Genomic DNA, 25,025 nt, shown 5'->3' with positions numbered 1-25,025 from the left:
TGTCCCATTTTAGGCATCTCTGGTAGGGCAGGGCTGGGAGGGAGGAGAGAACATAATAGTTGTAATGTGTACATGTGTGACACAGACAAAAAAAAGAGGTCTGAAAACTAGATTTCTGTGTGTTTCTGCCTAAGAGAGAAAGGGGGAGAGAACAGATGGAAAGGAAGAAAAAGGAGGAGACAGATCCCACTCTCCCCTTAGGGGACCCCATTCTCCCTGCCCGGTAGCTACCACCCCCAGCACTGAGGACAGTCCGGTTGGGGATGGGATGACCCCATTTGCCCTTCTGTCTTGTGCTTCTCCTGTGCCTGGGGCTCATCTCAGGATGCCTTCGTCCTCTTCAAGGGCCCTCTCATCAGCCCGGCCTCTGTGGCCCTGAGGGGCGAGATCCCTGGAGGTGTTGGCATGAACGCTCCCTGGTCCCTCCGTGGGGGACGTCACTGAGGATGGGGTCCCAGCCTCCTGCCAGCCACCATGTGCCCTCATTTCCCGGGGGCTGTACTTCTGGCCTCCCCCGAGGTTATCCCTGGGGCTCCCTGGCGCTCTCGAGTGCCGGAGTGATTCCACCTGGGATCAGAGTAGGAATCTCCGTCGAGCCCACGCACCCCCAGAAACTCGTCTCCGGATCCTGAGAGACTGAAAGAACCGCCAGAGCCTTCGGAAGGAAGTGTCGGGGAGCTGGGGCGGCTGCGGCCCCCCCGGGTGGCTGACACGGCGGTCTCGAGCAGAGACGTTTGCCTGCTCTTGGAACTTTCCAATATTCTTCTTAGAGCGAATCCGCTCGTCGCCAAACCAGTTGGAGACCTGAGAGACCGTGTCGGGGCACTTGTTGGCGAGCTCCTCCTCTGCCTTCTCGCTAGGGTACGGGCTACTCAGGTGGGAGTAGAAATACTCGCTCAGGGCTCTCAGCCGCCTGTTTGCCCAAGTTACGGCGTTTTCATCCCAGATCCAGGAAGCGGGGACGCAGGATCCCGACGGCCTCGCAGGGGTCCTGCTCGAGCCGCGTCGCGATGGCGCTGACCTTCCACCGGGAGGCGCGCTGCGCTCCAGCTCCTCGCGTGCGCGGGTCGTGTGCGCCTCTGCGCCCTCAGCCGGGTCAGGACGTGGGCCGTGGCCTCCTTACACGCCTGCTCATGCTTCGCCAGCTCCGAGTGGTTGATGTGGCGGGTCTGGGCAAGTTTGCTGCCATAGTCCGAGGGCTCGATGGAGTCGTCAAAGGGACACGCCACCCCTGGAGGCTGCAGCCCTGCAGCTCCTGCCTCTCTGGTCTGTGACGGTCGTTATCTGCTGCAGAATGTCCCCGATGTCTCACTTCCCTGGACCTCCCGGGACACCGCCCCCCCCCCCCCCCCCCGCTGCCCCCATCGGGGTCTCCACCACCGGGAGGTTCTCCAGGGCCCCCCAGGTCCCCCCCTCCCCGACCTCCGCCTGAGGGGAAGGCCCCAGCAGCTGCTTGTCCATAGCTGGGGGAACCTGGGCCCCTCCCTGCTCCGCTCCTCACCACTTCTGGTTACTTCACTCACTCCCACCCCCCCCCCCCCCCAAAATCTCAGGGGCCGTGGTTCCCTTCGCCCCCGCCCCCACCCTCCCTGCCCCTCGGGATTCACTCTGTACCTGAAGGGAGACCTGGGGTATTGGCTGGGGCCCCACAGGAGACCCCAGCCCCGGGCAGCAGAGAAAATGGAGCCAGAGAGAGAGAGGAGGCCCAAGCAAGGGTGTGTGTGAGAGAGGGAGGGAAGAAGAGGGGAGGGAAGAAGAAGGGGCTGAGGGAGGGGGCTGAGGGAGGGGGCTGAGGGAGGGGGCTGAGGGAGGGGGCTGAGGGAGGGGGCTGAGGGAGGGGGCTGAGGGAGGGGGCCGTCTTTTGCTTTAAGTGGAGATACCAACCCTGTCTTTGCTATAGAAACGTCCTTGAAAAGATAATCTGAAAGCAATGGAAGTCAGTGCCTTGCTCAGAAGATGTGATCTTTCCCTGCCATTTTTGCACCCTTGCTGGTGTGTCTTAAGACTGGAAGATAAATTCTAGCACTTGCTTAAGCTTTCTGGACCACTCTGATGAAGTGTCAGCGCTGGTGAGAGATCTCAAGACAGGGTCTAACACACCTATCATTCATGTTGATCCATAGCTTTACTACTTGTCTGGTTTTGTTTGCTTTCAGCATCATAATAAAATACAATATAAAAATGAAGCACTACATATTTTCGATAGCCAAATACATAATAAAATATATATTATTCAATATATTTGTATATATTTTCAAATAAATAGCTTTCACCTTTAAAAATGCCTTAGGGTAGCAAAAACTATATCTGACAATAATACCATTGCTTAAAATATTATCTGTAATCATCTTCTGCACCTGTGGAAACTTGTTTTGGTTCTTTTTAACAGTGTAAAATATCTCTCTTTTGGGAAAGAGATTTCTCTAAACATCTCAATGAAAATTCATAGCCAAGTTTTGTGAATAAGTTGAGTAATCCAGCAGGGTACTACTACTTTTAAAAATAAGCAAAGGATGGTTTTAAGATTCTATCTTATTACTTCAAGTAACTCATAAAGTGCTTTTAAAGATAATTTAGAAAAAGGAGATCCACAATTATTTTGAGTGAAGGCAATGTTCCCTGAATAAGTAAATAACTTTGTAGAGTGACTAATTTGAAAGCATATACTGTTTCTGCTCAGATAAATGATACTAATAGTGCTTTTTAAAAATTATTTTTATTTTTTAAAGATACTTATATTATACAAATGTCACATAAAAAATACAGGGGATCCCCACATGTCCCACTTCCCCATAAAAAATATAGGGGATTCCCACATGTCCCACTTCCCCTCCCACATTTTCTCACATTAACAACATCCTTCATTAGTGAGGTACATTCATTGTAATTGATGAACACATTTTGGAGCATTGCCACTAAGGGTGGATTAAAGTTTACATTGTAGTTTACACTCTCTCCCAACCAATTCTGTAGGTAATGGCAAGATATATAATGGCCTGCATCTGCTGCAGTGTCATTCAGAACAATTCCCAAGTCCTGAAAATGCTTGTATTATACCTATTTTTCCTCTCCCTGCCCTCAGAATTTCCAGTGGCCACTGCCTCCTCATCAATGATATAATTTCTTCCATTGCTAGCATCAAAATAAGTCTATAGTAGAATACAAGTCCACTCTAGTCCATAGTTCATCCCTCAATCCTGGGAATTCTGGGATGGTGATGCCCATTCCACCTCTAATTGAGATAGGGCTGTGATCCCATAGGGCCGGTGGATGGGGCTCTCCTGCTTGCAGTTGTAGACACTCTCGGTTCCTTGGTATGATAGTTGTCCATCATAATCTCCTTGTTAGTTGTCCTGGGTAAGATCAACTAACTGGAGAGTAGGTACTGCAACTCCATTGAGATTCAGGGCCCAGCTGGCATGTGGACAGCCCAAAATTTAAGTCCTTGGATGTACACCTACCAACTCTAGTACTAATTATAGGTTCAAATAGACAGAAGAGCCATGTGTAGGGAAACCACAGCTGAGTCCAACTCTGTCACAATATGGACCACAAGTTCCAAAGTAGGATCCACTGGCAAGGCACCAAACTCCTGAGCTATCTGCCCTGACTACATTCATTTTTAAAACTATCATTATTATTTCATTTTCTTATTAATTGTATTTGACTATTTTATTGACTTCATTTTTGAAGAGGCTTGGGGTCACAGAATTGTTACAACTGTGGCAGGGGAATATCATTGTGGCAGGGTATCAGTAATGGGGGACACATGGGAGGAAGCTCATCTGGGCGTACACATAAGGCATACACATGTGTTCAAATGTTCATGGGGCACTGTCACAGTGGGTGGAGATTCACACAGTAACTGAAGGAATATCAAATTCCCATCCTGTAGAGCTCTGCCACATTCTCCAATGGATCAGTAAGATTCCCCGAGTATAGGGGCAATGACTAGTAAAGGAGGATGGTCCATTGATGGGCTCTTGATATTGATGGCTACATGTATGAACCTTTACTCGTGAAACTGAAACTTATCCTAGTATTACAGGGTACCTAAAAGTTGCTTCCTGGGAACTTCCTTGTTGCTCAAATGTGGCCTTTCACTAAGCTGAACTCAGTATATAAATATATTACCATCCCCTCAGTGTGGGACATGACTTTCAGGGATGAGCCTCCCTGGAATGGAGGGATTACTACCAAGCACCAACCAGCAATGCAACTGGAAAAAGACCTTGACCTAAAGGGGGAAAAGGTAAAAACAAATGAGTTTATATGGCCAAGAGACTTCAAAGTGAGTCAGGAGGTCATTCCAGAGGTTACTCTTATACACGTCTCAGCAGTAGCTCATTGACTGCCAAAGTAAATACTATCCCAAATGGCAGGGCTCCTGAGGGCTTTTGAGACATCCTAATAGTGCTGTCAACTCATTCTTTCATTCAATAGTCATTCTCTATTCCTCTGTGAGGATATAAACAATAATAATAGCATATAATTATTGATCACTTATACCTGAGTTAAATACTTTGTATGTATTAATTAGCAAAAAGTCCTATTTACAGGGAAGAAATTAAAGCACAGAGAGATTTAGTAAATTGTCCAAGATCACCCAGTTAATTTATAAAAGACCCAGAATTTGCACCAGAGCATAATGACTGGAAAACCTATCCTCTCTATTTGCATATGTATTGTTTCATCAAGCCAAACTAAAGAGAAAGAATTTGAAACATGTATAATTATATATCAACTTTCATATTTTCAAAAACATTCCACCATAGATTTATACATATATTGTCAGAAAGGATATGTCTTTTTTTAAAATTTAATATTTTATACCATATATATTGATTCCATTTGGTTTCAATAACTTACTTTCACATTTAATGTCTCTCTTGGGTATAAAAAAGAATGTGAAATTCTCATGAGAGATATAAATATAGTATTTCCTTTAAATGGGTTTCCAATGTGTTATATTTATGGGTTTAAAATAATAGCCAAGAGGAAGACATATGAAAACCTTTGAATTCCATCAAACCATGTATAAAAACCCTGCAAACCCCTAAGAAGGAAAAAGCCACCTTCAAAAACTCAAGGATCTAAGTGTCAGTTTTATGACAGACTTACAGGCTGCTTTATGGAGAAATTTCTAGTTAGGGCACTATTGTAATTGAAGTCATTCTTTGAAATCTTGGAAATAGAATAGTAAATGTTTGTCTCTGATTTTGAAAAGCAGTATGAAATTACACTTTGTATAATTGATTTTACAGTATTTTCCTTTAAAGTTGTTCTCTTCGTATTTTAAAGTCTCAAGATTGATGAGAATAAAGTATTTCCACATCCACAATCAAAATACAAATTTCCATTTTGTTTTTTTTCTTCCTAGAAAATTAACCATAAATGACTGGATTTTAAAACTATTTATGTAGAATTTTCATTGTTAAAGTAAATAATTTTACTTTTGTCTCTCTTAATTCTAAACTGTTATAAAACTTTATCTCAGAATAAAGACAACTTTCAATGATTCTAAAATTGTACTACATGGGTTTCTAAAGAGTTTTATTCTGTCCCAGAACCCTGAGCATCTATCTACTAGAGCAAATGGCATGAGGTTAGAATCTGGTGGAAAATGACGGAATTTGGATGAGACGAAGTCACAGAAATACATGAAATGTTTAAGTGATCTTAATCATGGCCTAGGTGGCTACAACATCTGAATAGCCAGCTAGGGTTGGTTTGGCTATTTCTAGACTGAAAGTAAGAGTGAAAAAAATCTCAGGAGCACATGGTTGCTTTTATAAAGTGAGTTTGAACATTTGCTTTAAACAAATTTTCAAAAAGGCACTATGTAGCAATGACTAATGATTTAGAGCCAGGGTAGCTGGGTTCATATTCAGGCTTTACTGCTTTACTAGCTGTTTAAAATTTAGACAAGTTCCTCAACCATTCTGTGCCTCAGTCTCCACCTCTGTAACTTGGGGATCATATTACTACCTCATCACAGATTTGTTGTACAGAATTTTGACCAGTGCCTGGCACAGTAATTACTCAAATTTTCAACCCTGAGAAGCAAGCTTTATCAAAATCCCTACTTTGTAAATGAGGAAATTAAAGCACAAAACAAGTAATTTGTTTTCAAGAGCGCACAGCTGGTAAATGGCACTTTGAACCCAGGAACTTTTGAGATTGTATACAAGGAATCCAGTAAATATGAGAAATTTTGGTTAAGTTTTAGTGACATTGTCAGGATTAGGTTTCTGCTTGTTAAACTATTGTATATAAAATAAAGAAAATGTCTTTAAAATATAACTATAAAATATAAAAATGTAGTTAAGTCTATTAAGCCTCAAGGAAAAAGAAAAGTTTCTTACAACTATGTAACTCAACTCTTCCTCATTAGATGAAGGGAGAATGTTGTCATTGTAAAGGTTACATTTAGCCAACATTTGCTCTGGTAAGGATGAGGGCTTATTGCACAGTTCACTCAGGAATATTAATCTAATAAAACAGAATAAATTCCTTCCATTATTTTCCTTGGCCCATTGGAAAGTCAATAAAAGCTAGAGTATGTTAGAGTCACAACTAAGAGTGCAGATCTTGAAAACATTTCTGAAATCTTAGGCCTTTTGGCTTCTCTGGGCTGACTGGAGTTAAGTTGATACCGAACTGAGTACCTACTAGCTACCGCTTGAAGTATTTGCTTCCTGAAGTTACCCGCTCTTCAAAGCACTAGCGCACAACAGAAAACACTGCAGTATAGCATAGTGGTTAAGATCACGGGTGCTGAGTGAGACCAGCTACATTATAACCCAGCTGTGCCACTTCTTTGCTACATTGCCCTGCACAAGTTGCTTAATGGCTCTGTATTTCCATCTCTTATACCAAAGGAGGGTAGTAACAAAAGCCACTTCATAGGGTTTGTGAGAGGATTAAATGAATTCTCATGTGTAAATCTTAGAGGGATGCCTTACCACAGAGAAAGCAAAATGTATGGATTGGCTACTGTTAATGTTCTTGCTGGCAGCCCAAGGCTCCTTTACTAGTAAAGAACTGGAAAATATCTAAATTTTAGTCACAATGTGCATTGTAGAGTAAAATCTCAATTTAAGCATCATGAGGCTAAACAGATTTGCCAGTTAACAGAATTCAAAAAGCATGTGACTTTTTCAAGAAAAAAGTAAATTGACACCATTATATTTTAAGGACTAAGTAAAAGAGACGAAGTTTAAAGAAAACACCAGGAAATTCCCAATCTCAAACCTTTCAAGAGCTCTCATAAGATTGGCTCTAATTTAGCCATTTCCAACGGCTTAAAAAAATATATGATACATTCATGGTTCATAATTGATAACAGTACTTACCTATGTGACCTAATATCATCCCTTAACATTTCTGAGCCTCAATTTCCTCACTTATAAAACTCAAGTACTCTTTGCCCTGTCTGACTCACTGGATAGTTGGGAAAGAGATGAGATACTCTGAAAGAGTTGTTTTCAAGCTATTAAATGTTGGGCAAAATATGATATTTTAAGAATGGTTCTTAGGTATTACAAGATACCTCAGGCTTCAAAAAGCAAATTAAATCCAAGTCCCCTAAAATAACCAGGGGGTAAACATAGATTAATATTTGATAAAGGTTTCCATTAAGTGTTAAAATAAAAAGATGTGCTGTTTAAACTAGATACACAGATTCCTACCAATATGTCAGTTAGGGAGAATGTTACCACTCCCGAAGTTTGTAAGACCATCACTCTACTCTTCAGTAATTGAAGAGATGATGCAGAAGGCTACTAAGGGCTTTAGTTTATACTGGGAATTCCAGGCTTTTGAGCAGGCTAGGAAAGAGATGAGTTCTGACCAGGAAGGCTTTAGGGCCCTTTCCCTGCCTAGGAGTTTTGAAATCCTCTTCTCAGATGCCAGACCCTAGAGAGGCAAAAGTTAACAGGCTGCAGTGGCTGATTCTGTCTCTGCTTTCAAAATGTAAAAGACCACATCAACATAAATTCTTGTAATAATTGGCCCTGCAAGAATATTTACGCTAGCATGTGTTATTACGTGTATTTATCATGCAGCATTGCTTGCAATATCAATTGCTAAAAATTGGAAACAACCTGAACATCCATTGATTAGGAGTTCTTTAAATAAACTATGGCACATTCTTTCTATGGAAGGTTTATTCTATGTATTCAACAACAATAAAAAAGTCGATTTCTAAGTATGGGCATAGGATAGTGTTCAAAGTGTGTTAAGTGGAAGCAGAAAGCCACACTACAGTATGCATGATCTCATTTTTGGAAAGAAATATAAAACACTCTCTTGTCCCCTTCTTACCTTTATATAAAGTATATACGTATCTGTAAAAACACAGAGAAAAACATTTGTGAAAATGTATACCAATTGTTAATTGTGCTTCCCTTTAGGAAGCAGGACTTCGGGAAGAAGAAGTCTCCTCTTTTACTTTATCATTTTTGAAGTGTTTGAATTTGATAAAAGTATACTAAGAAGAAAATTTGAATGCACATACACACGAACTAAAGTCCAGGCAAATGCTATGACCTCTGTTTTAAGCACCTGTCAGTTTCTTCCTCCCCATTATCCTTACCTTGCTTGGAAAGTCAGTTTAGTTCTGGGGTTCTAAATGTTGTTCCAGAATCCTTGAAGTGAACATGAACATGGCCACTTGTCTCAGTTTAGAATAGCATTTTTTTAAAAAAGATTTACTTTTTATTTATTTCACTCCCTTTTCCCCCTGCCTAGTTCTCTGTGTCCATTCACTGTGTGTTCTTTGGTATCCTCTTGTATTCTGGTCAGTGGCACCTGGAATCTGTGTCTCTTTTTTTGTTGCATCATCTTGCTGCATCAGCTCTCCTTGTGTGCGGTGCCACTCCTGGGCAGGCTGCACTTTCTTTCACGCTGGGCGGCTCTCCTTACAGGGTGCACTCCTTGTGCGTGGGGCTCCCCTATGCGGGGGACACCCCTACGTGGCAGGGCACTCCTTGCGCGCATCAGCACTGCACATGGGCCAGCTCCACATGGGTCAGGAAGCCCTGGGTTTGAACCTTGGACCTCCCATGTGGTAGGGGGATGCTTTATCCATTGAGCCAAATCTGCTTCCCAGAATAGCATTTTATTAGCAGCACTTTATGTTCCCGTCTTTATGAGCCTACACCAAGCTACTGCCAACTTATTATTATAGTTCAGCACTCTATGCTGAATCCCTGTGTACATGCTGAGATTCTGCTTTCATTCCTTTTATGTGTGTGTCCTCAAATTCAAAAGTTTACTGCTGGGCTGGACTTTATTGTATTAAAAATGCAACATTCGTGTATTTTTTTCCTAAAATTTTCTTTCCAGCAACGTGTTCTCGTAGTCCAGAGTATCAATTACAACTGTAAGTTCCATTAAACTGCTATGAACATCTGTTGAAACTGGAACTGCTCTAATTACTGGATTGCTACTGATATTGGACAGACACGTGACTACAAACTGTACCAGCTTGAGTGGCACTACCAAATATGCTCACTGTCTTCATCTCTTTCCATTGCATGTCTTAAAATTTTCTCATGATGAATGCCTTTCTGGTCTAGAATCAAGAGACTCTCTGGCATTTAAATAAACAAAATAAACATTAACATGGACTCCCAATGTTTTGTAATTCCCTGAACACTGTGATAACAGTTTCACCCGGAAGATGCAATAAAACATTACTAAAATATGGAAGCAATTTTATATAGCTAATGATTCTATAATACAATACTGAAGTTATGTTGGAATCATTTGACATTTGGGGAGGTTTGTATTTTTTGTCTGTTTTTGATTTTGTCACTTACTAAATTCCCCATGAACAAAAAAAGATGTAGAAACAATGAAATGAGCCACAATTATATAGTACTTGTATAATTTCTGAAAATTCCTTCAGTCTCTAAGCTCCCTCCTCAAATCTTTACATGTAACCCAGTGGAAAAGGAACAGCTGGGTTGATGTATTTATTTCAGGGTTCATGTTTCTAAAGGGAAGAGAATTGGATTTGGGGCCCAGATATATGACCTTTCTAAACTATAATCTTGATCTTAGTCTTTCTGGTCTATACTTTCTACATCTGCAACGTGACATGTTGGAGGGGTGGGGGAAGTGGAGAGCTATAAAGTGAAGCTTCAGAATTAGATGCCCATCTGCCTACTTGATAGCTTCACTTAGGTATCCTGTGAAAATCCATTAAACATCTCAAATTTAACATGTCAAAAGAGAGCTCTTAATTCTCCCCATCAGATTTGTTTCTATGCTGGTCTTTCCCCATTTAAGTCAAGGGTTCACCCATGTATCCAGTCTTTTAGGCTGAAAACCTAGAAGTCATGCCAAAACCCATCTGTTAGTCCTCAGCTTCATCTCCAAAATATATTCCAAATCTGACAATTTCCACTTCATGTCATCTCCACTGCTATCACCCTAGTCAAAAGCACCATAATCTCTTACATAAATTACTGTAACATTCTATTTCCTTACCATCTTCCTACAATCTATTATCCATACCAAATTAGAAAGATTTTTTTCCAACAGATAACCAGATCATAACTCTACTTGCTTAATCTTCTATTAGGACTTCTCATGCAATTTCAAAAAAAATTGAAACTTTTATCCATGTTCCACAAATTCCAGATAATCTGGTTCCCACTTTCTTTTTCAACCTCAACTAACAATCTCTCAGGTTCCCTCTCACACACCTACAATTAAGCACAACCTCCTGGTCTTTGAAAATGCCAAGTTTATTTCAAACTTAAAATCTTTGTTCTTTCTTTTTGGAAAGGTCTGCTCCAAGATCTAGGTTTGAATGTCTCCTCTTCATCATCCAGTTTAGCTCAAATGTCACCTTCTCAGAGAAACTGCCTGTCTATCCAACAGTGGTCTACCCATCTCCCAGTACTTTCTAGCTCAATAATTGTTAATTTTCTTCATAGCCCTCATCACCATTGAAATTACCTTAATGTTTGTTAATTGAATTATTTTTATGCTCCACAAGACAGAGCCTTTGTTCTGCTCACCACTGTAACCCTTGTGCTTCCATTGGTGTCTAGCACATAATGCGTGTTCAATAAATATTTCTTGAATGAAAGAATGCAATGGATGTCTTTAAATCTCTGATTGAACATTTCCATCAAACACTCTACTGCAGCCTTGCATGATCTAGAAACCTCAAGAATTCTGGAAATGCCAGCTTGAGAAGATAACCTTTCCTATCATTCTCCAAATATCCTTATGCCCTGAGTCTGACACCTTTAACAGTGGTCTTTTAAAGGCAAAAATGTATTTGGTGACTTTCACTGCTGTTTCTTTTGAAATGAGAATAATCTGTCCCTCCTATCACCCTTGCTTTTATTTTGGGGAAATGTTGACTATATTTACTTAATTGCAGTTGCTTTTCTTGGATAATGAAGTGAGAAGACCCCATTGAAAAGGAGGCCTAGCTATCAGATGCTTTTCAGTATCTCCTCCCCTTTTTTGCACCCACATATAAAACCCATGACATTATTCTCCATTGTAACATAAACTGCTCACTCTTAGCTGGCTTTCATAATTGTCTGTGGCATCTCACCCTCAACAAACTTAAGATTACCATAAATTTATTTGGAGGCCAGGCAGGGTTCTGAGTTTTGCTTCCAAGAGGGAAGCGCTTGAGAGAATAAATAAAAATAATGGGCCACAGAACCAAATCTCTTTGGAAAGAAAAATTGATTTTCCCTGAGGTGAGAGTTTTTCAGTAAATATGAGATCCACTGCAGATGGGTGGTTTTTAATATTGTTTTCATGAAACTATACTTAAGTAGTTACCCTCTCTGCCCCCAAATACCATGATGGCTTTAAGAAATAAAGAACTATTTTCAACATTCCAATTCTTCTTTGTTAAACAATAGTTAAAGGGTGACAATGAGAAGTAATGTTGAAATCCAATATAGATTATATATACATGAATATATGTAATATGTTAATATATAGACTATAAGTCCTACTTTTCTTTATAAAAATTTGCATTTTCTTGCCTGGAGCAATTATATCTTATGCCAATTTAATTGTAAACGTGGAAGAGAAAGCTTCAGTGTACAGCTTTTCTATCAGTTTTAAGAGCATGTTTACAGCTCTTTTATTGAGAATATCTACTTCATATTTACGTAACACTTCTCTTTTAGTCATCTTAAATACCTATATAAATTCATCTGTTGCCAAAACAAGCATTAACATAAATTTATGGATAAAATTAAAGCAGATATTACAAAAACCCCCACTTGTAAATATACGCACAGACCAATATAAGTGAGCAAATTAATTAAACCACTATCGTACTAATGACAATTTTGGTTTAATCAGTTTGATATGCTTAGAATCCAGCCTGTACCTAAGCTAACCACAAACTGATTAAAATAGATTAATACTTCAGTGTTGACTCAATTTGTACTTAACCAAAAACTAAAAAAGAATAAAAGTAGCAAACAAATAACTCATTGTCTTGCTATATTAGTTTTCTATTGCTGCCATAAAAAATTTCCACTTATTTCACTCCTTAAAAGAACACAAATTTATTAGTTCACCGTTCTGCAGGTAGGTGTCCAGGTAGGCCTGACTCTAGTTCCTTTGTGCTGGGTCTCACAAGGCCAAAATCAAGGTGTTGGCAGCCTGGGCTCTTTTCTGGAGGCCCTGGAGAACAATTCACGTCCAAGCCCATGCAGGTTGCTTGCAGAATTCAGTTCCTTGAGGTTCTACAGTTGGGGTTCCCATTGCCTTGCGGTCATCTGCAGGGAGGCTTTCAGCTCCTTACAGCCCTGGCACGTCTCAACCCACTGTCACCTGGTTCTCAGACTTTTAAGTCTCTCCTACTTGCCTTCTGCCCCACCTCTCCTCCTCCAGCTGGGGAATGTCTTCTGCTTTTAAGGGCACTTGTGATTAGATTGGGCCCACCTGGATAGTCCAGAACATGCTCCGTATTTTAAGGCCCTTAACCTTAATTATGCCTGCTGTCTCTTTTTCCATTTTTGAAGTTTTCAGAGCTTGGGGTCTGGACATCTTTGGGGGGCCATTCTGCCAACCACTCTGGCTTAGAAAGCTCCATTGGCTATGGGGTCTTCCTTACTTCCCCTTTTCAGTATGCTGCATCCACACTGGCCTTCTTTCTGTTTTGTGAACATGCCAAGCCTGTTTTTTACTCAGGGCTTTTGCACTTGCTTTGCCTATTGCAGGGATGTTGTCTCCCCAGATCTTCATACAGCTGATTCTTTCTCATCATACAGTCTTACAAATGACACCTCCTCTGAGAGGCCCTCCTTGTAAAGTTATCTCCCAATTCTTCAGTCACTCTATCCCATATTTTGGCTTTTCTTTATAGCATTTATTGCTCTAAATAACCTAAGAATTTGTTTGTGCACCTGCTCGTTGTCTGCCTCTGTCCACCATGATTTAAGCTTCCTGAGGCCAGGGGCAGTAGCTGTCTTGCTCACTACTGCATCACCTGTATCAAGAACAATGCCTAGAACAGGGGTTCTTGGCAAGGGGTCAGTGAACTTGAATTGAAATTCAAAGAACATTATTCTTATGGGGATGTGTTGGTGCAAGTGTGATATATTTATTAAGTAATATACAGTACAGTGTGGACTTAGTAAGGGGCCCATGGTTTTCACCTGACTGGCATAGGAGTCCATGGAACAAAAAAGGTGAAGAATCCCTGGCCTAGAACGTGGAGGAATGCAATGTTTACTGCCTATATTAGTCAGCCAAAGGGGTGCCGATGCAAAATACCAGAAAATGGTTGGTTTTTAGAAACGGTATTTATTTGGGGTAGGAGCTTACAGACACCAGGCCGAAGGCATAAGTTACTTCCCTCACCACAGTCTATTTTAACGTGTTGGAGCAAGATAGCTGCTGATGTCTGCGAGGGTTCAGGCTTCCTGGGTTCTTCCCTTCCTCAGACTTCTTTTCCCTGGGCTCAGGTTCCTCTCCCTCTGGGGCTGCCTTCTCTTTCCTCTGTGAGCTTACCTCCTGGGGCTCCAGTTTAAGGCTTCAGCCTCAAACTCCAACGTCAAAATCCCTCAACTCTGTCCTTTGCCATGCCTTTATTTGTGAATCCCCACCCACCAAGGGGCAGGGACTCAACCCTAATGATGTGGCCCAATCAAAGCCCTAATCATAACTTAATCATGCCCAGGCACAAACCAGATTACAAACATAATCCAATATCTATTTTTGGAATTCATAACCATATCAAACTGCTATACTGCCAACTTGAATAAAATTAACAATCTTGTATTACTTTATATTTTTAGTTATGCCAACACATTATTCTAAAAAATGGTATTGTAATGAATACATTTTACTGGCCATGAGAATAAGTATACATTGGAATCCAGGTGAAAAGGAAACCAGCAATTGTCTTGGACTCTAAGTCTTGAAGCAGGGCTTCTCCAGGCTGGCTGCCCATTAGAATCACCTGGGAAGCATAGACAAGAAACTGATTCTCCGGCCCCACACAAGACCAATTAAGGCAAATTCTCCAGAAATAGGATCCTGATAGGTTTTAAAGCTTTCCCAGGTGATTCTAATGTGCAGCCAGTAGTCTCCTGTGACTACCAGTACCTTAGCAGGAGCTCCAGAGGCTGAAGGTGGAGCTGGGGTGAAGGACCCTGCCCAAACCCAGAGTGCCTCAGAAGAAAGCTCCAGTGAAGAGCTGAAGAAATTTGTATTGAAGGCTGAGTTACTAGTGCTTGGCTTACTTTTCTACCACAAATGTGACTGGTTTTAGTTATTGAACAACAGGTCAAGACTATGACCCTAGAGAGTGGAAGGATAGGAAATAAGTCCTCATTTGCCCAGCTTTCAGGTGGGGGTGCTTTCCAGACCTAGGTGGGTGAAGGCAAGCCCAAACTGAGCAGAGATGGATCCAATTTCAGGGCTGTTGAAGTAGCTGGAATTTGCAGGGCAGATTACAGGAGGGTGGAGGGTGCTGTGGAATGGGCTTGGAGGTGGGGACAGAAGTCTACCTGGCAGTTCCCAGCAGCGCTGCACATGCACAGGACAAAAGTCTAAGCAGCCTAGAGGAGAGGGGCCTTTACAGAAATGAAGAAAGGAGATAATGAAAAGATCACAGTGCTAGGGACACTGGCTTGCCGGCCCCACCAGAATGGAGAAACCAGGTGGAACACTTCTGACATTCTATTGTGACCTCAGAAAGCCAACACCTTAGGAGTAAGGGCCATCCCTTAGGACTAAAGGCAAAAAGTGAAATACACCCACCCTAGCAAAAATGAGTGAAACCAAGCCTGATCGAAATGATTGGTCATTAAATTACAACTAACCCAGACTTCCTACTAAATGTTATCCACAATATCCAGCTTAGTCTAAAAAAATTAGTAGCCATGCAAATAAGTAGAAAAGTGTGACAGACAACAGAATAATCAATAAACTTTGAATCCTATATCAGATGTAAGATGTATCACGATACAAATGTAAAAGTTAAAACTACAAAACACCTAGAAGAAAAGGTAGAACAATATTTCCATGACCTTAGAAGTAGGCAAGGATTTCTTAGAGACATTCTAGAAGCACTAACCATAAAAGGGAAAAACGTTTCATTGGATTTCATCAAAATTAAAACCTTATGAGTATCAAAGGACACACTTTATAAAATGAAAAGTCTAGTCATGGATTGGGAGCACATGTTTTCAATTCATATATCCAATATGTACCCTTATTACTACGTTGTATGAAGAGCTTCTACAAATCAGTAGGAATAAGGAAAACAGATGAATTTTTTTTCTTAAGATACCTGGCAAAAAACTTCTTTTCATACAAGAAGATATACAATGGCCAATAATCACATGAAAAGGCAAAAAACCCCAAAGCAACCCAACAAAATACTAGGGCCAATTCACATGTACTAGAATAACTAACCTTAAAAACTAAGACAGAATATTAGTGAGGATGAGAATCAAGTGTAACTTTCATACATTGTAGATACAATGTAAAATGGTACAGCCACCCTGAAAAACTGCTTGGAAGTTTCTTAAATAGTTAACTATCTCCTAATTAGGAGATAGTTACTAATATTACTAAATATTTACCTAAGAGAAATTGGAAATACAAATATTCATCAATAGGAGAATGGATAGGCAAATTGTGGAATAATTATAAAATGACATACTAGGAAATTTTAAAAAGAATGAGCAACTGTTTCACTCACCAACATGGATGAAAACTCAAAAACATTGCATTGAGTAAAAGATGCCAGATACAAATATTACTTTCTGTAAGATTCCATTTATTGGAAGTTCATGAACAGTCAAAATTAATGTGCAGTGATAGCATCAGAACAGTGGTTGTCTCAGAGCAGTAGGGATTGAATCAAATGGGACATGAGGGAAATTTCTAGATTGATAAACATGTTGTAATCTAGACTGGAATGGTAGCTACACAGGTAGAACCTTTCAAAAGCCATCAAATTGTATACTTAAGTGTTTTTCACAGTATGTGTAGTTACCTTATTAGAAATATTTCATAATTTAAAAAGTAATAAAGAGAAAATAGGAACTACCATGGCAGAAAGAACATTTTTAATTAAAAAAAATTTTTTTTGGTACCTATTCTCTGCTTTGCCCTGCTCTGTTGATGGCCTGTGGGTTAGCATGGGTTGGATTCCAGGCAGAACACTGTGGGATTCTAGGTGGTTTGTTACAGGCTGTTGGAGCTATGGTTACCCAGTAGAACTCTGTGGTGAATGTCAGTGCTATGGAGGGACTGTGAACCACTATGGAGTCTGTCTTTGGGCTGAACCTCAGGAAGTCCCAAGAGGTGGTAGCAGAGCTATTGCCAGATGACATGAGGCCAGGTCTTGTCCATCATAGCCTCCAATGGGAGTCAGTGGTCTGTGCATCTGTCATTGGCTTTTTGGTGGGTCTCTTATATTTGTTCCGACTTATGCATTAGGTTAGAAGATGACTTTATGTTAAAAGAAAATGCAGCTTGCATAAATACTGGCTGTGCAGATTCAGATGAAATATTAACATCTTGACATGTTTGGTTCTGTTCAAAAAGAATATATAGATAAGTTGTTTTTAAAGGATACCAAATTAGGAAAATAGTCTTCAAAAATACAAACCCTGGGAGACATACATATATAAAACGGAAAAGAGCCCACAATGTTTGAAAGGAGGAAATAACTTCTCTAATAAGAGAAGTAAATGAAGAGATATACAGACCCTCAAGACAAGAGGAGATGTTGGCTAAAATTTTACAAATGATCCAGTCACTAGAAGATGACTTAGAAGCCATCACAGCACATAAAGCTTTTGTAAACAGTGCAGTGGCTGGGAGCCTGCTCCCTGGTTGTCCTCTACCAAATGTTTGAAAGAAGACTTCTCTCCACTCAGACCCCTTGTACTGCCAGTCTCCTTTAACCACCTCCCTCTAGAAAATGAGACCCATTGTTGTCTGTGGATCCAAGGGGACAGTTCTGAGAAGACTTTCTTTTCCACTTTATCCTCTTCTGGGAAGTGATTATGAACCTCCTACCATACTGGAGTTTTTGTCGATCTAAATTCTCTGAAAACAGAGTTCCTTCAAAGTTAATTCAAACTTCAAATGAATCAGCTGTTGGGCTTCCAGAAATACACAAAGAAACTTGGGACTTTTAAAAAAACTATCTCTCTTCAAAAGGAATTTTAATCTCATTCATTATCATTTTAAGAACGGATACTACTTAATAGTAGTATCTTATGCTCAAATAAAAGTGGATGATACCTAGTTTTCAAAAATAATGTTTTGTAAATATTATTCATATGAATTTTGTAAGTAAATTATTCCTATTTTATTTTTATCTTTATATCATACAAATATCGTGTTTTATTTAATAATATGTATAGTTTAGAAAAAGGAGGCTATTTAAAATGCAAAGGCAAATTTGTCCCAACGTGAATTTACTAGTTATAAATCAAATGAAAAAGTAAGATTTTTTTAGCCTAATAAATAGTGATTGGTTAAATGAAGAAAGTTTTAAATGGATATACCACACATCATAACTGTGGGATATAGCTAATGTGCTATTGGGGAAATTTAGAGCATTTAATGTTTCTATCCAACAAGAATAATATAGATGCTGATATTCCATAAGAGTAAAGGCAAAAAAGAGTCAAGACTTAAAAAGAAAAAGAAAAAAATTTTTTTTTCTTGCTTTACAGCAACTTTTAACAATCCTAATTTCTAGGGTACACCCCAAACTATTTAAATCAGAACTTCAAGGAGTGGGTCCCAGGCGCTAGTAGTTTGTAAAGCTCCCAGGTGGTTCTCATTTGTGGCAAAAATTGATGACCACTGATTTTTATATTATGCAGTGGATTATTACATACATGATTTAATCATAGACCCATGTAAAACAGATCTTACAGCTACTTTGCATTATTACATAAATAGAATACCTCATCAGACTATTCCCATGAAAACTGAGTATGAAAAAAATAATTGTCAACAAAAGAATATTCCCATATGTATTGATAAATAAGATGATGGTATGATATAATATATGGATTAAAATTTTAATCAGAAAATCTATTCATGGATATATTATTAGTAAATTAATCAATTTTTAACAAATTTCTCATTTGTATTGATTTGGTTTTTATTTTATCTTCAAAGTCCTTATTTCTAAAATAAAAGGAATGAAACAAAACAATTTCTCAGGTCTCTTCAAGCTTTAAAACTGTGATTTTAGGATGAGTGGAAAGTATTTGGAGATCTAATTTTGGGATCTTATACTTGAAATGCAAAGAAAGATGACTTATGTTCTCCAGACAGATCTTTATACATTCCCAGTCTCTCTAATTCGCTATCAACATTTTTTATGATGCTGGAATTTCTTTTCTTCCTAATTTTCTACTCAGAGACCCAGAACTTGGCTCTGAATAAATCTATTATCTGAGTAAAAATAGTCAATAGTCACCTTTCAACGATAATTATGAATTATCAGGATGGTGGGACCAAACTGAAAATTTCACGTCTTCAGTTTTTCAGATCATGAATATGAATTATTTCCTAATTTTAGAAATTAAATGAGGCAAAAATCTGTGCATATAAATACATGCTTACATGTATATTATATCAGTAAGCTATTGTCTCAATAAAGCTGTTAAACTACAACAACAAACAAAACTCAGAAGAAAATAACAATCTATTTCTTGCTGCCATGTTGTGGAGACTGAGGTTCAGCTGACTGAGGTTGGGATTGGCTGGGCTTGTTTTTAATCTGTGAAGTGGGTCCAGGTTGCTCCATGTCTCTCATCCTCTATGGCCCAGAATCTACCGGAAACAAATTCTCACAGCAAAAGGAAAAAATATAAGAATGAATGAAACATGCAATGCTTCTTAAGGTCTTGGCTTGGAAGTGAACCACTCACAACCTCCTAAGAAACTACAGCCAACTGGCAAAATTTCATGGCCAAGTCCCAAATCAATGGGACTGGAAGTACAGTCTACCGCAGTGGAAGGGACCTGAATATTAACAAGAGTTCACACCTTTGTATCTATCTAGATAGATGCAAAATGATGGACAGCTGTTTCCTACATGATCTTCTGTAATTTGTTCTCTTAGAATGCCCCATCTGTAGAAAATCCTTTTCACATGTCTGCTTCAACAAATAATGACACCCCCTTTGCCCTAAGATGGGCAAAGCAATAGATTCAATCGGTTAGAAAGGTCTCAGGTGAGGGAAAAGCCAATAAAAATTTAACACCTACAATTTTTTAGAACTAGTGACTTTTAAAACGGTGATTTTTTTCACTCAAAAATCCTAATCTTATGAGGAAAGAGTTGATTTCTAGCAAAGCACTTCACCTCAAAGCAACATGGCAATCAAATAATAATTTAGGGTTACTTTCTGATGGATCCTGCACTTTTCCCCAGCAGGCAAAAAAATTTCTCTTAATAAAATTATTATTTCTAAGAGAAACAAGAAGACTTATGGGGATTGGTTGCTAGGAGTACATTTCCAGACACTCTTATTATTTGACTTCCCACAACAGTAGTACGTGTTATATTTGCAAAGTTACAACAAGGAATTCACAAAATGAGTATTGCTTTGAAGTCTGGTAGGCAGATTATCCCAGTTGATGAAAAGCAAAACAAAATTAACATTTAACAACTAGACTTAGAGATGGCTTGAAAAACAAAAACATCTTGACTTCATGCCATTGCCAGCCTCCTGACTTTCTGACCATTCATTGATGTTCTTCTCTGCCAACTCAGATCTGAGTTGGAGTTCTGGGTTTTCATAATTCTTTCTTTTTTCTCTACTTCTCTAGCCCAACCAGGTTAGGCCTGTCCAGTCAGACATCTTTGTTGATTTCTCTGCCAAATAATCTACCTCCTTTTATGGTAAACTGTTCTGCTTAATCTGTTGTCATTTCTTCATTTGGATCCTGGGGCTTACTTCCCACAAAGCCCTAAGTGAATGAGCTAGCCTTCCATAACTATGGTAGAGTCCTGTCCTCCTCAGACTCCAGCTGCAATGCTGTACCAGCCAAAGTGAAGACCCTACAGTCCACACCCCATAATTTGCTCCACTATCAAATATCTGTATAAAGTAGATCAAGACATGGGGCTCCTCACTGGCCTGAAGGGGTTAGAGACTGTAATTTGGGTAATTCCCCTATTGCTAGCTATCATACTGATCCCAGCTTTATCCTTCCTCTCCCACCAATTCTTGCACTTGGACGTTTTTCCCAGTTTACCAAGGGGTGATATCCAGCAATCTACATGAACAATGAGGGTTGAAAACTGCTACTAGCAAACTGTCTGATATGATGGATATTCAGTTAAATTTGTGTTGAGTCAGTGATAGATGAATGAAGTAACCCTTGCACTATGCCAGTTTCATTGTATTTTTCTCTAAGTTACATTTTTCTCTTAAGAAACTGAGAACTAGTTTAGGATTTGCATTTGAAGGGGAGTTATTTGGACCAGGAGCTCTTAACGGTGGAATTCTACATCTTTGTTTTTTTTTTTTTTTTTTTTTTTTTTTTCTTTTTTTTTTTTTTTTAATTTTTTTATTTTTTATTGAATTTGTAATAATATTACATTAAAAATATATATGTGAGGTCCCATTCAACCCCACCCCCCCACCCCCCCCTCTCCCCCCCCCCCTATCTTTGTATTTTAACCAATGGCAATTTTAAATATAAGATTAAAATGTTGTATGTCTTTGAAATGTTCACTTTCCATTGCTCATATTGGTAATTATTGCTCATTTTGGTAATTATTGTTATTGTCTTTTTGTTAGCTGAAATCATAAGAATGTCTTAGACTGGGTAATTTTAATAAAATGGTAGTCAACCATGTAAATTATTTGTGTCTTGCAAAGTCCTAGGTCAGAATAATGTGTTCAAATTTCTGTTTCTAGATGAGGATAATATAACAAGAGTCTGAAGCTTTTTTTTTTTTATCATGTAACCACATAACAAATAGATGACTTTAAAAGTCTGAAAAAAATTAAAAAGGTAAAAAAATCATAAGGTTTACAAATATCCTTGGCTATGCGTATCACCCATCTCCATATCCATCAAGAGCTTGGAACTGGCTCAATTAAAATGATGCATAAAGTACCAAGCCCAACTATGCTGGTGCAGCTGTTGTTGGCAACCGGAGGTTTCTAATCATCTAAGCCATTATAATTTATTTGGGGCCTTGTTTTTTGGTGCCTACCATAAAAAGGAAACCTTGGGGTTTGCACAACCAGATATCTGAAATTTGTCTGGTAATTGCTCATTTCAGTACATCATTGTCCCTATATCAAGGGTGATAACAAACATTTGGATGGAGAGGTTCATGTCCTCAGGGCAAAGGTGGAAAAGCCAGGTAAGGAAAAGGCTGAGTATTCTCTATTCAGTGTGCTTTGCACCTGTAAACAGGCATCTGTGTTTTAAAGGATTAATTCTTTAGTAATGTTTGCTTAATGACCTCTTTGAGGTTAGAAAGCATTTGGGGGGAATCCCTCACAGTGCTGAGAATGCTGTTTTTACCAAGACAGTGGATCTAGCCTGGGGTTCTTCTATAACAGATTTCCCCAGGATCCCAGGGTAATGTAGTTATGATCTAGATCTATTTGTTATTCTATACTTTTATTCGCAATCCAAATAAGAGTTATGGGTCCATTTTTCCTTAGGGGAAATATATTCTAAAGAAGTTCATTACTTCTGCTTTCAATCATATAACATGGAAAAATCATAAATGCTTCAAAATTCATAAATCCATAAGAAAATTAAAATTTCCATAGTAACTTTTTCAATTATAAATGTTATATGCTTACAAGTAATATTTCTGATCTCAAAAAACAAAACAAGAACAAACCAAAACAAAATAAATGAACAAAATCCTGAGAGGTAGAGATCAACCTTATTTTACTAGATGAAAAAATAAAGAATTAAGACAGTTCAAGCAAACCAACTAGTGTCAAAATGTTCTTAAGTAATGGAGTTTAAACCTCTTTCCCCCTAGATCCAAGAACATGCACTCTCCTTGAACTGTAAAAATGCATATTAGGAGTGACTTTCTTAATCATCTCAGTGGTGTTTCCCCCTAGTGGAAATTTATTTAATTAGTCATTTTGAAGCAACAAATACAGATCATCAATCCAAAGATATTAAAAATTGAGCTTTCTTTAATTGAAAAGTTAGCCTTGCCTATGATTTACAACATTAAACAGTGCAGAAGGGAGTTTTATTAGTCATTTAGCTTAATTGGAAGAAAACTGATGAAAATTCCCCTAAACAATTCTCATATAACAAATAGTTATCCTCTTTGCACTACCAGATATATACTATTTTGGAAACTATGATAAATTTTAGGTGCTAATTTATTAGAGCTATAGACTAATAAATAAATTCTCGGAATTTATAGTGTCACCATATTATGAATAAAACCATTTTACTTAGACTAGCTTTTCTAGGGAGCACAATAACTCCAAATTATTAAGTAAAAAGAATATATGCAGAAGAAATTAAGTGAACCACATAGCATCAGTAAAAAAAGCTGTGGTTCCAAATTTATTTGGCCAAGTGTCAATTGCCAGGGGTCTCTAGATAAATTGCAATATTCTAAATATTGTTAAAAAACAAAACAACCAACATGATTATTGAACTGAATATTAAAAATTTGATGGGTGATTGTTTCATTGTTAGAATCGATGTTTGGAGAGTTTGTGCCAATAAAGGTGATGGGATTCATTCAGAATCACCTTTTCTTTTATGTTAAATAAAAGGACTGAAGTAGGGACAGTTATTTTTTAAGTAGTTTTTGGTGCAGCAAATGTCAGAAACTCAATTGTCTGACCTCGGAGATATGAACTAAAATTCTATGATTAAAAAGAATCAAAAGCAATATCTGAATGAGAATTTTGTCAATGTACTTGGGAAGAATTTGAGAGTCATTTGTTATTGGTTAATGAATGACACTAGGAAAGAATTCAGCAGGTCAATTGCCAGCATATCCTTTCCCACAAGATACCAAGGGTAACATGATCATGAACAGACTCTCTAGCTATCAAGAAACACAAGTAAAATAAATCAGGGCTCTCTTCCCTGCTGTGAGTACTTTACTGAAATCAAAGACAGATTCCCAAAGATTTCCCGATCTGTAATTCTGGCTACTTGCCTACATCCCCATGATATCACTTCTGTAGAACTGGAGTTCCCAAAGTTTCACCCCTAACAAGCTAAGACAGAAACCTGTTTGGTTGCACTGTGGTACAACCCATAAGAAGAATATCATGTCCCTGGGTACAGACTACTTAACTCTCTGAGGGAAACTGGATAGTAGAAAAACCTGGAGTTTAAATTATTTTATGGGGACAAGCAGACATTGAGGAGGAAAATAGTACAGACTTATCAAGAGGCCCTAAAAGCAGTCAAAATAGCATACTATTAAAGGTAATTTTCAAAAAAGGCAAAACTTGGAATGAACACGTTTCAAAGACTTTATTAACCTAATTAATTAAATTAGAGAACCATAAAAGATGCTACAATTGTTTCAAAGGAGAATCCAAAGAACAGACACATTTATGGATCAGGAATATTGATATGAACTTGCAAATTATCCTAAACTTTCCATGGGGAGGGTTGTCCCTCCACTGGAAATAGGGTATTTGTAGGTCCATAGACAAGAATCATTTGCATTGCCAAAGGTTCTCTATAAGTTAAGTTTAATTTCTACAAATCTAATTTCCAATGATTTGTCAAAGATAAAGGTACATAGTCTATAGGCTCCCATTGAGACTCCAATATTCTATTAAAAGGATATTTAGTAATCTGGGCATGGGGGGGGTGGGCCCGTGGTACACAGGTGTGCTGGTATGCTGGTCAACGTTCAACAATTGACTCTTCAACCCCATGTCCCCAGCCCAACCCTAACCCTGATTAGTAGCATTTTTCTTTTTGCATGGTGTAGATGCTACCACCATGGCCGATTTCAGGCTAACAATGTATCATTACCCAAGGTGAATATAGGAGAAGATGGGCAGTAGTGCCATTTTATATTATTTCCTTCATTCGGGTATAATAGACATAAAACATCTTGAGAGCATAGATAATAGTAAAATAGTGATAGGATTTGAGAATTTATTACCTTAATTTGTTTACTGGTGTGGTGTGCAGTTCTATGAGTTTTAACACATGAATGGATTTATGTAACTTACAAGAGAATCAGGATGCAGAGCAGCTGAAAAAACAAAACAAAACTCCCTCCTACTCCCCTTTGTGGCCACACCCTCGCCTACCTCTTAGCCCTGGCAGTCACTGATGTGTTGATTGTTACTACAGTTTTTCATTTTTTTGGAATGTCATATGAATGGACTAATCTTTTGTAACTGGATCATTTCACTCAGCATAGCATCTTTCAGAATCATCCACGTTGTTGTATGCACCCATAGCTTTTTTCCTTTTTTTGCTGAGTACTATTTCATTTATTTATCTATTTACCTGTTGACAGACTTTTGGTTTTCCCAGTTTTTATG

The 25,025-nt window shown here is 38.7% G+C and overlaps 1 pseudogene; it reads right to left on the bottom strand.

Annotated features, from left to right (window-relative positions):
* Window positions 1-315: 315 nt before the first annotated feature.
* The window catches only part of LOC101443612 (pre-B-cell leukemia transcription factor 2 pseudogene), a 120,118-nt pseudogene continuing 95,408 nt past the window's right edge, over window positions 316-25,025 (bottom strand).

Source organism: Dasypus novemcinctus, chromosome 12 (genome assembly GCF_030445035.2).
Source record: "Dasypus novemcinctus isolate mDasNov1 chromosome 12, mDasNov1.1.hap2, whole genome shotgun sequence".
NCBI lineage: Eukaryota > Metazoa > Chordata > Mammalia > Cingulata > Dasypodidae > Dasypus > Dasypus novemcinctus.
This window is presented reverse-complemented; position numbering and strand designations above follow the sequence as displayed.